Raw genomic sequence first — 14,876 nt, forward strand, 5'->3', positions numbered from 1 at the left:
GGAGGGTGTGTCAGGAGCTTGAAGTATCCTTATTTTAGCTAGCAGAGGTGAGAGCTGTAGTGAGTCCTCCAGTATTTCAGTGTTACCTGGCACAGGCACGCTGCTGTTCCTTATGAAGCCCTCAAGTGAAAGGACATCCCAGAGGAATAGCGGGGAGAGGGCTTGTTGTGCTCGTGCTGGCAGCATCTCTTCTGGAGCATGCACAACACCCACACTCAAGACAGTCAGCTTTGCACTTGAGCTCACAGCAGGCCCTCCCAGCCTCCCTCAGTTACCTGAGAATTGAGTGATGGGTGCACCCACAAAGTCAACTCCCTTCAGGCAGACGAGGGAAGAAACTCCAGCCTCCCACATCTCACACAAATGCTGTAACCACTGAGCCTCTGCCCCTGCCAGGTTTGGGAGAAAGGGATGGTGCTGCTAAAGCATCAATCTGCAGGCAAGATGTGAGTAATGGGAATTGTGCCTTTACATTCAGAGGAAAACAAGCAACATAGTTGGGGCAAAGATRTATCTCTTCTAAAAAGATATATCTTTGGCTATTTTACATGGTTGATTTTCCTAAACTTGTCCTGTCTTAGAGTCTTTTACAGSAAGCTGTATTCAGGGTTACAGGCTCTGCTGGATGGCTGAGCTCTTAAAGTCAGCGTTATAATGGTCTTTGGTGGATCTTAYCCTTGGAAATGTGAGTCTTGTTTCCAAAATTGATTAAATGATCAAGTGCCTAAGAGTACCCCAAACCCCAGGAGAAATACTTCTTATCCTGAACCCTTATGAGTATCTGTAGCAAATTTTCATCAGGAAATGTAAAAGCTTAGTCCTAGCCAAGGAGTCAACAGGCACCCAAAATATCAGACAAGGGAATCTGAATTTCTTTTAYTTATTTGTATTTATTTTCATTTTGTCGATGTCTGACTGCCTTTCAAAAATTTAAAGGCATCATTTAGAAAGGTATCAGTGGTAGAATTACAGTCATTGCTATTTTCATGTGTTCCTCAATGAATCCTCAAAAATTCTTTGTACTATTCACTCAGCCTCTGAAAATAAGATTTGAAACTTGACAAAGAGCTTATGAAGGATGCAAATGCCTTCAAAAGAGGATRAGTCCTGGAAGTGTCAGCTGTGATTCATTAGTGTTTTAAAGACACAGAAGGACAGAGAAAGTTTCCATAACAGCAACAGTACTGAAATGAGACTGGAAGAGTTGTCATCATTGTTTGAAATGGTGCATGTTGGAAACAGACACARTCCCCAAAGCAGATAACTATTATGTTCTGCTCTCATTGCAGCACTCGAGGCATTGTGCGACTCACAAAGCCCTTCAGCCATCTCTTTCCCTTCAATTTTTCCATCACTGTGGAATTTAAATAGCTTGTTCCTCTCAAACAATAGATTTGTCTTTCTTCCATCAGTACTGTATTTATTCTAAATGCTATTTCTGCTTAAACAGAAGGATCTTGATTCAAAAAGGGCATCAGTCAAGTTTCCTTACCAGATGTCATGGTTTAGGAATGGCACTACCCAGTTTAGTGCTCCCACTGAGACTCTAAACCACACTGCTGGTTGCTTGCTCCTCCCCTTTCTCTCCCCCTCTCTCCTGCGGTGGAATGGAGAAGAGAATTTGAGGCACAAGAAGTAAAGATCACAGGTTGAGATAAGAATGATTTACTGGATACACCAATGAGATAAGGAAACAGTAAGAGAAACAATATTATTAACAGAAGATAGAAGGAAAAAAACCATTATTGCTCACTATGGAAACCCCTGACAACACACAATACCCGAACACAGCCACCCCTCCCTGATTTGCTCCCTCTGCCTTGGAACCAGCATTATCCAGCCCAGTCTYTCTGGCTCGGGACCAGTGTTACCCTCTTGCTCCATCTGCCAAGCTTACTCAACTGCAAGGAGCCCCTTCTTCCCGGAAGAGACTCCCTCTCCCACCCCTGAGGTGGTGTAGAATAACCTTTGTGTCCTGGACATGCCCCCTCCCAGCTACTGCAAAAATTAACACAAAAATTAACCCTGTCCTGGCCAGAACCAGGACACCAGGTAAAGTAGAATTTCTGTTAAACAATCAAACTGAATAAATATTGTATTTTTGCATAGCAGCCAAACTTGCATTGCTTGCATTTGGAGAAAATTCAGTAATTTCAGTAACAAAGGAGTTTAAATTTATTTGCTCTTCATCTATCTTCTATGTATGTATGTATGTATGTATGTATGTATGTATGTATGTATGTATCTATCTGTCTGTCTGTCTATCTATCTATCTATCTATCTATCTATCTATCTATCTATCTATCTATCTTAATTGCAAAGGATTTTCTAAACACAGCAGGATGGCCACAGCCTTTAAGGCTAGCTTTGGCTACAGGACAAAAGCACAAAGTTTAGTGGCAGAGACCATACTTCACAATCTGGAAGTGTTAATCTTATTTGAGATGCAGTGATGAGGTGGCTGGGAGCTACTAAAAAGTTTTTTTAAGTGCTAATTGCATATATTCTCTTGATGTTGTTTTCAGCAAGGAAACAGTTGGAAACCTTTTGTTGAGTTGGGCTTTATTTTGAATTAAAGGTAGTGTTTCAATATCTCTGTGTTGTCTAATGCATAGGGATGAGAAGTGGCAGTGTGTTCTTTAAAGCCAGCAGCCTGTGGTTTACACCCCATAAGCTGTAGATCACCCATGTTTCTATTTGAGGCAAGCCTCAGCAAATGCAGTCTTGCAGGATTTCTTTGTATGGTTTGCAGTTCCAGCCTGCTGAGTCCTGTGTGTGTGTTCAGGCTCATATGAACTAGGCAGTGTCCAGCTGATGTCAAAACAAAACAAAACCAAACCAATTCCTTTGGAATCCTATCCAAAGTTTACTGAAGGCAGTGCTAGAGCCTCATGACTTCAGCCTTTTGATCAGATGTGTCTTCTGTAGTGTGACCATTGATGTTTATATCCTCTGCATGCCTGTCTGAATGCAATTCCATCACCTAAGATGAGTAGATGCCTCTTCCCGAGGCACTCTCCTGAGCTGCAAATGACTGCAGTTGATTTTCCTTTTTCTATTAATTTTGTGGTGACCAGGGTATTAGAGGAACATGCCAGAAGCAACATGTTAAAACAGGCTGAAGGCACCTGAACACTAACACATTAGTGCTAGCTGGAAAAGCAAGCTGAGAACATGACCCTAAAGTCTCCAGGACTGGTAGCAAAATGCTACCTAGAGAYAGGACAAACACAGCAGGAACAGACACTTTCAGTGACAAGTGTGAAGTTTTTCATCATGAACCAACTCAATTGATGTTTGTGACAACATGGACGAATGCTTGAAGAGGGACTCAATGCTTCTCCAGGGTGGGTGGTTTAGGTACTGGTGACTAATCCCTCATTTCTTGTCTTTTACTTGTAAGCTTGCTTGTTGATGACTGCTCTGAATTAGCTTTGGGGAGGTTGGTATCTGTCCCACCTCCCCCTCTCAGAGCACAGCTCTGCACCAGGCACACTGCAGACCTGTGGTTAAGTTCTGCAATCTGGTCCTGTRTGAAATACTCTGCACTTCAGGTTTGTGGTACAGTAACTTGAGCAATCCCAGCTATGTGTAACTTGTCATATGGCACTATAAAGTAGAAACACACTTTCCTACAGTTATTAATTTTCTGCTGCAACACACAAAATATGCTATATCTCCCACTAAATTTCAGTGTTTTCAGGCTCACTGATGCTCATGGGCGATTCTTGACGGGCAAATGTGTTAGATAAGAAAAAGCTTTTTGTCTCCAACAGTATTTCAAAGACATTTTTCTGAGTTTTTATATGTTGCCAGGATACACGGGAACACCTGTTACAGATATCAAATGGTGGAGTATTCTCCACAAATGGGATATTTCTCTACTGCCTTCCTTAATTTGTTTCTAAACAAAATCATTCTTATTGTACTGGCATATCTGCTTTTGGAAGATTGATCATACTGCATTGGAGAAGAGATTTGAGTGAAACTGTATATTGATTTGCTCCTTGTTGTTTAAAATTACAGATTAATTCAAACAAATATGATTAGAAGGGAGGAATTAATATTTCTGTATAATCTTTGTCAGTTGATTATGAAGCGTTAATGTTTGTTGCCTTGCTTCTCTCTGATCTGCAAAGAGAAAGTTAGGAAATATCTTTGGTCTCATCTTTCCTGTTATGATAAATAACTGATCTGTGGTCAGAGCTGTAAAGTTCATAACCTACCCAGAAAAAACTCAGGAACAAACCACTGCTGCTGCAACATTACATAAAGTGGAAAACCTATTTTCCTGGGGAGGGGTGCTGCTTGAAGATGATTTCACAAAAGAGGAAGTCCTTGCTGTTTATCCTGCTTGATCCAAATGTGCAACATTTCCTGTGGCCAGATCTGCAGTAAAATCAAAGGGGGTAGCCATTTTCTGTGGTCTATTGCTTCCTATAGCATACCCTTATGAGAAAAGAAGAAAACTACCATTTGTTGTAAAACTACCCCTAGCTTTCCTTTTCTGATTAATCGATTATAAAAAAATTATGGATTGGTAACCCTGCAATGCCCAACTGATAATCTGTTTTTCACGTGTCTCTGTCAGAACCACTGTCTGTTTTAAGGTGACAGAAAGCAGTTTGTATATTTTGCAAGATGGAATTTATCCTTAAGATTTTGCAAACATAGAGGKTAGACAGTTGATAAAATCTGTGCTTGCAAGGGGTCATCAAGTGTTTGATTGTGCAAATTAGCTAAATCTTGGGRTTTAGGACAGACATTAACACCCTTGTTGATAATCAATATGTACCACCAGATCTTACAGTTTTGACACAAGCATAATCAYAATTGAACTTGGGAATTTTGTATGTTTAGGTAGTATGTCATCTTAATTTCTGCATATTTCAATTATTGGGGAGGGACTTTAGAGACTCTATGGTAGGCAGTTTATAAAACAGCACTAAAGAAAGAAAGCCAGCCACACTTCAGGCCTTCCATTGCATGCAGGCAGACACAAATGCCAGCAAGCCACTGGCAGAGCTTGTGTCACCCATGGCCAAAGGTTACTGCATTGCCTAATACCAAGAACATTCTCAGGCCCAAGTGCACACATTCCTCGTTCAGACTGCTGGAGAGGCTTCATTTAGCTGAACATTTTCCAGTTACTTATAGAAAGTCTGCGGCAGATGAAGAAGCTATACAGTCTTTCAGAACTGCATACCACACCCTCCCAAAATTATATTAAGAGAAAAATTTTTAGTTTACAAGGTCAAACACAAAGCAGATAGAAAATGCCATAATTAAGATTACCTGCACAGCTTTAAGTCCCCAGTGTATCTGAATAGAATTATAGTCTTCATTTGCACCCTGTCTCCTACCTGGACAGTATTTGGCAAGTCTGGAAAATGCAKAGTGCCACCTAAACAGATTTACTGAAATACCTCTACAGAGTTTTCTAAGGAAATAAGCCTATATGCTCAGTGCAACAGAAAGCTGCCTTTCTTCTCTGTTTAGGACTGAGGTTGTCATCTGATGCGGAGAAAAGTCTATGTGTGTACACAGCCATGCACAGGGAATGCAGTTGTTCCTGTTTTCATAAGCACTGAAGTAACTATTCCTCCTGGATCCTGCAGTCCGGTGACTGGCATCCCATAAACACTGAAATGATTGATGAAATCAGTTGCCAGCTGGAGTTCTGGGTGGGTAATGCAGGAGAGCAAAGCAGGATTCCTGGATTCCACTTGTGTCTGACTCAGTGTGTGATCTTCAACAGTAAATATAAGTCAAATCASGGCATGCTCTGATCTGTTACGGAAGGCAGTTATGGGATTAATGAATGTTTGTCAAAGCTAGTTTAGTCAATCCCACAAAATACAGGCACAAGTAACTCTTGCATGTTGGGTCACATTTTACCAGGGACAGGCTGACAGAATTAATGAGGATGCTGCAGTGCAAGGCAATGCTGTTATTAATCTACTGAGAATATTTGTTTCTTCTCACTACGGGGCTTATGCTAGTGTTTTTTCAATTAATTGGCCACTGCCAGCCATAATAACCAGAAACTGTTCATTGAACTCACATACCACTTCAACTACATCCATCAGAGTTCTCCTGTTCTTGCAGTGGTCTATGTACCTGCTCCACATGTCACACAGCAGAGGATGGACCCAAATAATCTTAGGACAGAAATRTATGCATATGCACCAGCTTATTTGCACTAGTTCAGATTCTTTTGGCACAGGTCACATTTACTTTTCATGGTCCGAAGAGCGTACAGGACTCGAACCACATCTCTAACATTTCCTGGGGCATCAGACTGGCTGCCGCTGTGAGGAACAATGGGACAATCARCGCAGGCACAGTGAGGCTGTCTAATTCGCCTGGAAGAGTTTCTTGTACATGCAGTCGCTCTGATTCTTTTGGAKAGCAGCAGAATGCAGGGCAGCCCAGAATAGAGAGCTGCCTCAGAGCTTTTCCATCAATGGTCCTGCAGCAGCTGAGGGAAGGTAGCAGTGCTTATTTTGTCCTTAGACACTCAACAATTCCGAGGAGGAAAAATAGAAGAAAATGCTCTTTATTGGATACCGGTACTGGGAAGAGGCTGAAAGAAAGAATTTMGTAATGAAATGAACATGCAGACCACTCCACAGCTGGCTTGTGTGCATAATTGGCACCTATAATTCGGGGGCAACTTCCTGCCCAGAAATCAATATTCTCATTCTGAAAATATGAAAATGCTGAAAGCAAGCATCCCAAACTGAGACAAGCTAAAAGGGGTTATGTTTTGCAAATTGTCAAAGAAAAAAGCATTTAAGTTTCATTTAGATATTGWCTTTTTATATTTTTAAACATTTTTCCCCCTTGGTCAAATGTTTTCAAATGAAAGCAAAAACATTTAATTCCCAAAATGTKAGCATGGAAGTTTTGAAACATAAAGTCATTGAAATATGTTAGAAGTCATGAMAAATTTTGAAAGGTATTCTTACAGTCAAAACTAGTCCATAACTTAGCCTGGAATTCATATGAATCATAGTACAAYTGAGTTGTTTCTATATATTCTGTTTCTCTGCCTTCCTACCTCATAGTTTTTGTTGAAAAGTTGTTCACCGTAAGATTTTGTTACCTATTTTACAACACCTAACTCATCAGTTGGAACTTACTCAGAGATTAGGAAACAACATGAAGTTATCAAAAAACTGGCATGTTAGAATGAAATCAGTTAATCTKTAGCCTCACAGGATAGAAAGAGGAAATGTAATTGCAAAACTGAACTGTGTTTTACAGTCATTTTCACTTAGAAAACCCTTCAGATAGTTCTATAATTAGCATGGGACATGTAATGGAGGGAAAAATACCTGATACAAGAGGAACTTGGTGGGTGTTTTCATTCATAAGTGTGATTTAGCTACCATGGCAGAGCAATCTCCTGAAACAAAAACTCAAATTTGAGTAACAACCTATACTTTGTGATATCTTAGAGCAGCAGACACRGGGACCTTGGCTGAGTGGTGTGGTTTAAACAGCTGTTTGTGTTCATCACTCAGCAGCACATGTGGTTGGTCAGGAGCAGACTGTAGTCACCAAAGGGTGAGCAAGACTCATTCCAGTCAGGCAATTGACTGCATTTGCCTAATTCTCAAAAAAGCTTTCAGCACAAAAACTTCTTCAGTTAGATCAGTGAATTAAAATCAACTCAGTTTATCACACATGTTGATGTTTATATAGTAGCTGTCATCATTTGTTTAAATGGATAAAAATATGAATAGAGATTAATTCTTGCTCAGTACTTTGTCTTGAATTGTAAACAGTATCTTTAACTACTAAATCCTGAGKCATGACACTTTGTAAAAGATCTACCTAAATCTTAATAATAGTTACTGGTCCTTAGCTCAGGATTGATTTTTCTTTAGCGTTATTTATACAATGAAGAGTGTTTCAGTGGTTTCATCTCTGCTGAGGAAATTCAATTAAGATTTCAAGGGTTCAAAATCCAGGTTCTAATGCTGAATTGTGTAAATAAAGGATCATAAAATAAACTAGTAGTTCATGATCTTTAGCGAGGTAAGAAAACCTTGTTGGATTTCTTCTGTCAGTTAAGAGCAGTTCTTCAGAAATTGCCTGCCTATGGTTTTTGAGTAGAAAAATGTTCAGTTAAAGTGCTGGGGGAAAACTTCTGTCTTTGTAGAAAATGTATTTTTTATTGGGGAGAAGAGGGTAAGACAAAATCCATAAATGGAAAGTAATGATTTTGTTCTGAAGGATGATAATAATAATTTTCAGCATTACAATTCATGATCTGAACTTGGGCTAAATGATGTGCCTTTATGAGTTGGACTGAGCAGCTCTGGGAAGGGGACAGTCTACTAGCACCACCCCAAGCAATAGATGATACACAAAGTTGTATCATATCAATGAAGGGRCCCATATTTCCACATCCAGATACCTTAGTAAGGGCTTCTTATCCCTAGGCTGTGAAGAGTGTGTATAAATGCCCAGTTCAGGCTCCAGATTGTTACCCTGAAGTCACAGAACTGGGATTCAGAGCTGAAGTTGTAATCAGGCAGCCAGAGATCTAGAGCCATCATTACGAGTGACATCTGGAAAATGCCTCTGTTTTCAGAAAAATGTTGGTTGGAAAACTTTTCAAGTCCAGTTGCCAGCTTCTGCAGTCAGCTGTGTCTTCTAATCCTACCCACAAATGAGATGCATTTTTTCTTTCCTCTTTTCTTATTAGAATCTAGTTCTGTTTCTCATCTTCTCAAGATCAGAAATTTCCTTTGTTTTCTAATCCAAATATATTAATGGATATTTTATACCTGTTTTTCTTTAGCTCTCTTTTAGTTTCAACTGCTCTTGTAGTGTCTCCCCCTCATAGTACCTACATGGAGCTGTAGCTTTAATTTAGCTAGGGAAAAGAAAAACAAAACCAAACCATGCTGGGAAAAAAAGAATATAATACAAAATCAGGCTGTTTTCTCCTCCTTAGCACCAAGCTTCAGCCATTTTGCAAAGTGTCGTCAGCTCTGCCAGCTGCACCRTCTCCTGTTCTCCAGCAGTCGTGGTGATCCAGGCTGGCTGGGGATGTGGTATTTCCTGCTTGTGAAACCTTCCACTGCAAGGAGGSGTTACTCTCAAATAGACTCCTCTTTAGCAGAGTTGGATCAATGAATTCCAATCAGCAAATGCCAGCCACATACCATTGTGACCACATTGGCTCCTGCAAGAATGCCAGAACTATCAGTGGAAAGGCAGTGTTGTCAGCCTTCCAGAGCTGTTCACCAGCATATCCTCTCATTCAAACACTAATGAGGCGTGTTTCAAACATAACAGAAACCAAATGTTTTGTATTAATTGTAWAACTGCACAGCTGAAAAGAAGTTACAAAGTGGCCAGACAGCAACAAGCAGTAACTGCCGGTAAGTATTCTGTCAAATCTCTTCAGACCAGGTTGGMTGCAGCCACTCAGATCCATGCCATAGATTTAGATATTTGGGACAGGTTAACCCTCGTTTTGAGTCACCTGTAAATCTTGTGAGTGGTCTGTAAGGGTTTACYCTTCTGAGACATGACTCGTCTCTCCAGGCTGGCGCCTGTTCACTCTGCTGACCATGGCTGGTGTGATGGCACTCGAGCATCTGTGCTGAGCTGAGCACACATTGCATGGCATATAAACATGCCACACAAATACCTCTGAGTGTTCTGGTCACATCTAACCTCTGTATTTATGTTTTTAATTCATACATTCATGTGTCTGTTAAGTGAAACAAATTTTGTAGACAAATGGTTGCAGAGCTTATATCAGATCTTCATTTGAATGTGTTAAGACTATGCATCCAAAATAAAACTTTGTCACCATTGGCCACTGCTGGCAGTATCATTATTAGTTCAACWTTATTGGGTAAACTGGATTTTTGATTACAAGATTTTTATTATCCCAAAGGATAGAATTTCAAGAACAGAAATAGTTTTTCACRTTTGATACTCAGCCAGACCAGTTGAATTTTCACTAAAGAAATAATTCAAAMTAAGACTAAGGAAGGATATTTTGTAAACATAGCCACATAACTCAAAATCTTTACCAGTCCCAAAGTAATTTTATTATCTACACCTCATTCTATCACCACAGAACCCAGGGAAGAAGGTCAGGGGATAAAACAAATTTTTTGTTTGAAGCAGTGTTAAATTATTCTCTCTGCTAATGACATTCTGATGGTTGTTTACCCATCCAGATAATTGCATTAAAAGTATGCTTGAACTTATTGACAAAGTTGCTTYAGTATCTACCTGTAATACTTATTGGACTAAGTCAGGGCTCATGCCAGTGAATGGTCTTTGTTCACTGGTAGTAGTTAACTTCTTAATCCTTAACTGGAAGCCTTAGGACCTCACATCCTCAAGGTATACACTCAGTGCAACTGCTAAATTKAAAGGTTAGAATTGCCAGAACTATCAGAGAAGTGTCAGTAGATTGWTTTCCTTTAAATTTATCTTGATAAGGGTGACTGGCAACTAAGGTTATGATAGTTATGAAAAACAATTATGTATTGAGCATGCTGTCAGTTGCTATAAATCCCCAAACTTTTCAAGAGATGGCTCCATTACCAGCAAAGTTTTTTGTGGAAAAATGAGAACCACAACACTGGCATTAGGAAAATCCTGGGAATTGATAAAAGTAGGCTTTTTTTTGGAGGCAGAGTATCATTTTGAATCGCACCTTCTGAAACTGGAAGGAACCCTGTGTGGTTTTACCCAGAGGAAGCTCAAGCCCAGCCTCATTTTTTCAATATTCGAGCAAGAATGTTATCTCTCCTGAAGAATCAGGTTCCACACTGACATGATTCACCGCAGATGGAGCCAAAGGGYTTGCTGCTGGCCTGAGTGGGCGTAACTCTGGTTTTGACAACATAGGTAGAGAGTGAATCTTCCCATCTTCCAGAGTTTCACACCCATAAGTATATAACATGGATAAATATGTCCTGATCACAGTGCAGTCTCAGCTGCCAGCAGCAGCTCTGGAAGCAGACTTTTATCTCTAAGGTCTCCCCATGGGCACAAAGAGGAGGGGACGAGCAAAGGGCAGAGACCAGATTTGGGTCTTGCAGGTCACTACCTACCTCACTTCTCTGCTGTCAAGAAGCYCCTCTTCCTGCCTGTGGTAGTTGCAGAAATGCTTTCTAGGAAGCTATTTTGAGGGACATTCAATAATCATAATTAGAAAAAAATCAATTATGCTTCAAGTATGCTTGAACTCCATTTCCAGTCTCTGAATATGCCTGTGATATAATTGTCTTGGAAGCAGATGAGCTATGAGACATCTCTTCATTTTTCACATTGCATCACATATGCACAGTATTGTTCTGGAGAATGTCCTCTCACAAGGTGAAAATTGTCTTTTACTTTCATGTGTATGAGAATGCTCARAATATAGGAAAATTAAAACCAATAAATATTCTAACAAGCCTGTCAAAACAGGTTGGAAAAAAAAAATGAAAATAGCAGAATAGTTATTCTACAAAATTCCTGGTATCTCTGAGATGACCTTAGGTTTTTGTGTGCTGGAAGTGCCTACATCACTCGCTTTTGGTTACGTCTCCCAGGGTAACCTGGTTTTCTCATAAACCAGTTCCAGATAAGAGAAAAATCCTGGCTTCATTGAAGTGAATGGGAATTTTGCTACACACAGAATCTTATCCCCGGATTTTCAAACATGAGGAGATGAAAATTTGGCTCTTAACTYTCCCTTGGGATTCTTGAATTAGTGGTTCAACTTCCAAAAGCTCKTCCACTGATTTCAATAGGAGCTGCTTGAGATCTGTGAGAAAAGGTTGTTGATTTCTAACAGTAAATATGGATGGTGGAATCTTAAAATTAGGCTTCTATTTTTGCCATCAGTTAATTTGCCWTTAGTTAATATGTTCCCAAACAGGACATAGGACAAGCAGTATGTGTGTATAGTGTTCCCAAACAGCTCTGGTACTTGGAGGAATTTCAGCAGTTTCCAATTTCAGAGGAAGTAACTAATCCCATGTTACCTCTAGTCATTCTTACTGACAGTATTGGAGGTTGGAAACATTTTCTGCTATGCCARTGTCACATACTAGCTGTGTAATTACAAATGTATCTGTCGCTTCTGTATTTGTATTATTAACAGTGGTAGTTCTTAAAAATRTATTACTTAGGGCTGTCTCTGTCTCCATCAAAAAAAAGAGGGTTATTAAAATCAATATTGAGTCAGATCGCCTCTGATATCATTTTACCAGAACTAASCAGCAAAACAGGGCTGGCTCTGATCTGAATTTGAATGGGAAACCTCTTGGTGTAATTCAAAAGCTGGGGGAAGTAGTATTCCTAGTTCTGTAGGTGGCTTGAGTAAATTGACTCACATTGCTTTTATATTGCATTGGGCTGTCATGGAGACTGCCTGTGTTTTTAATAAAAATTCTGTGGGACATTTTGCAGAAGAATTAGTCCAGATGTTTTAGCTGSATTTCAATTTGGCTATCCTCTGCTTATCTCTCTAGAAACAGCAAAACTTAAGGTTGCAAAATATTTTCCATTACAATCCTTGCTTTTAGCAGGCTTCTAGTTTCCTGAACTGTGTAATTTTGATTGCTGAAACTTCTTGAGTTCGGCTTCTGTTGTTCAGTGGGGTACTACACTCTGTGCTATGGTTGAGCAAGATCTCTTCAGCCAGTTTTGTATGGGAGAACTTTTTACACATTCCCCAGCATAAACTGAACCATGAATTTGAATTGTTGTGAACAGAGCTCTGTTAGAAATCTTCCTCTCCACAGAATGGCTGAAGTGTGAAGTTTAAAACCTAGCACAAACAAGGCAATTGTGGATAAATTATGATTAAAGCCACRTCTTTATATCTCTCATTTTACATTTTCATCAGCAGCAACCCTGTGAACTTCACAGGACCTGTTGGTAATACAAGGTGCCTCTGAACACAACAGTACTATTAGAACCTGGCTCAGGCCAAAGGAGCCTTGAAAGTACATCCTCCTMATAGTAATACTGCAAAGTAGTATCACGACTTTGTCTGCCACATCCCTAGGAAACTAGAGACAGGGTARTGAGAAGGAAACCACACAAAAGCCTTGTTTCATTGCCACATCAGTTTTATTATCATAGGCAGGGTCTGCCTCCTCATCTGCTTCTCATCAAGGTTGAACCCTGTGGTACCCTTGTATGTTTGGGCCGTTTAAGGCTACCATAATAAAAACAATAATAAATAACAAATAAGCAATTGGAGTCTAAAGCTACAGGATGGATTCCTTCCACATCCTAATGGAGTGAATGATAAAGTCCCCGTGGAGCACCAGAGCTCTGTTTGCTAGTCCAAAAGGCCAGACGCATCTGCAGCACTCTGGTGTGTGGTGCACTGAAGCACATCCCAGTGTTGTGTTGGTTGTGCTCAGCAGCAGTGGCTAAAAGCAGGAKCAGACCACTGCTCAAGGCCAGCTGCCCAATCCCATTGTGGGCCCCCACTTCCTAACYTTAGCTTTGGCCCACACATTTAAAGAGATGGTATCTTCTTGTGCTTTCTTTCATAAGACTTGAATTTCTTTAATTTTCTACCTTGTCCCTGGCTTCCAGGAAACYCCCAGTGTTGCAGAGGGCATTCGTTTCTATATGCCTCAATGGCTCCTACATGTTTGTGACATTTAATTGTGGCCTGATGCAGAGAGGAAGCATTTACAGGACGTTGAATTTCCCTGTTGTTAAGTAGTAAATTGCATTTCGAGTAGAGTGGCACTGTTTGAAGATGACTATGACAACAGTCCTTGCACTGAGATGTTGGATTTGTTTGCCTTTTGGAAATGRAGATCACTGCAGCTCAAAGGCTGTTTTCACCAGCATTGTAGCAGAAAGCACCCAAGCATGSTCCAGTCCTTGCTCTGACGCTGTATTAGTCTGTCAAGCTGTGCTAGCCAGACCTACAAGTGACCCAAATGAAGAGGGACCTGAAGGGTTACTTGACAGACTTTTCCCTTGCTGCTCAGCTGTGGTCCACAGTGTGTAGTCTCTAAATTTGGAAGGTATTTGACAGGTTGAAAAACTGAAAACCAACCATGCCTTTGATGCTAGTTTAGAAATGTGTCTGGTTACCCATCTGGGAAGCCAATTCACAGAGAGCTGAAAGTATCTGGCAAAGAAACACATTTTGCTTGGGCATCATTTGGGAAGGGAAAAAAGGTAATATTTCCAGTTTTTTTAATCAGTCTTTGGCAGTCACGAAGCCTTACAGGATTACTATGATTATGGACTACAGCATGCACTTCAAAGGAAGACTTTTGAATAGCTGCTTAGTGCCTGGTTGATATGTGGCTGGTGAGGATGGGCACTGTGCTGAGCTCAAGAAGTGAGTGCCAAGTTTGTCTCCATTTCTTCAACTATAAAACACAGATATGTTCACAATCAGTATTAACACAGTAATGTGCTACCATTATGTGTGTCATGGGTTTAAAAGTAAAACCATGACAATGTGACATGGYCATTTTGGTCCTGTTACCAAATTTCTCCTTGGTTAGAGCAAGAGTGAATAATGTAGATGAGGCCTTTTTGATATACCCAGATAAAACCAGACATGACCTATGCCTTTTCAATTTCTTCCTACTTTAGCAAGGCTGACTCTTTCTCAGCTTTTTCCATTTCGTAAGTGTGTTACTACTGGTGTTCTGCTAATAAGACTATTAAGTATTTGAAGAGAATTCTATTAGGATTCAATTGTTTATGAACAGTTTCACACACACTGTACATAGATTATCTTATTTTATGATTCCTGAGAAGCCAAAAGCAGGACCTTTGCACTCAACCATCAGCTTTTGAAAAYGTCCTACTCTTGACACAGGCCAAGRTGGTTTGTATGTTCTGGCTGTACAATG

Source organism: Malurus melanocephalus, unplaced genomic scaffold (assembly GCF_030028575.1).
Source record: "Malurus melanocephalus ecotype Western Australia unplaced genomic scaffold, MMel_1.1 scaffold_221, whole genome shotgun sequence".
Taxonomy (NCBI): Eukaryota; Metazoa; Chordata; class Aves; order Passeriformes; family Maluridae; genus Malurus; species Malurus melanocephalus.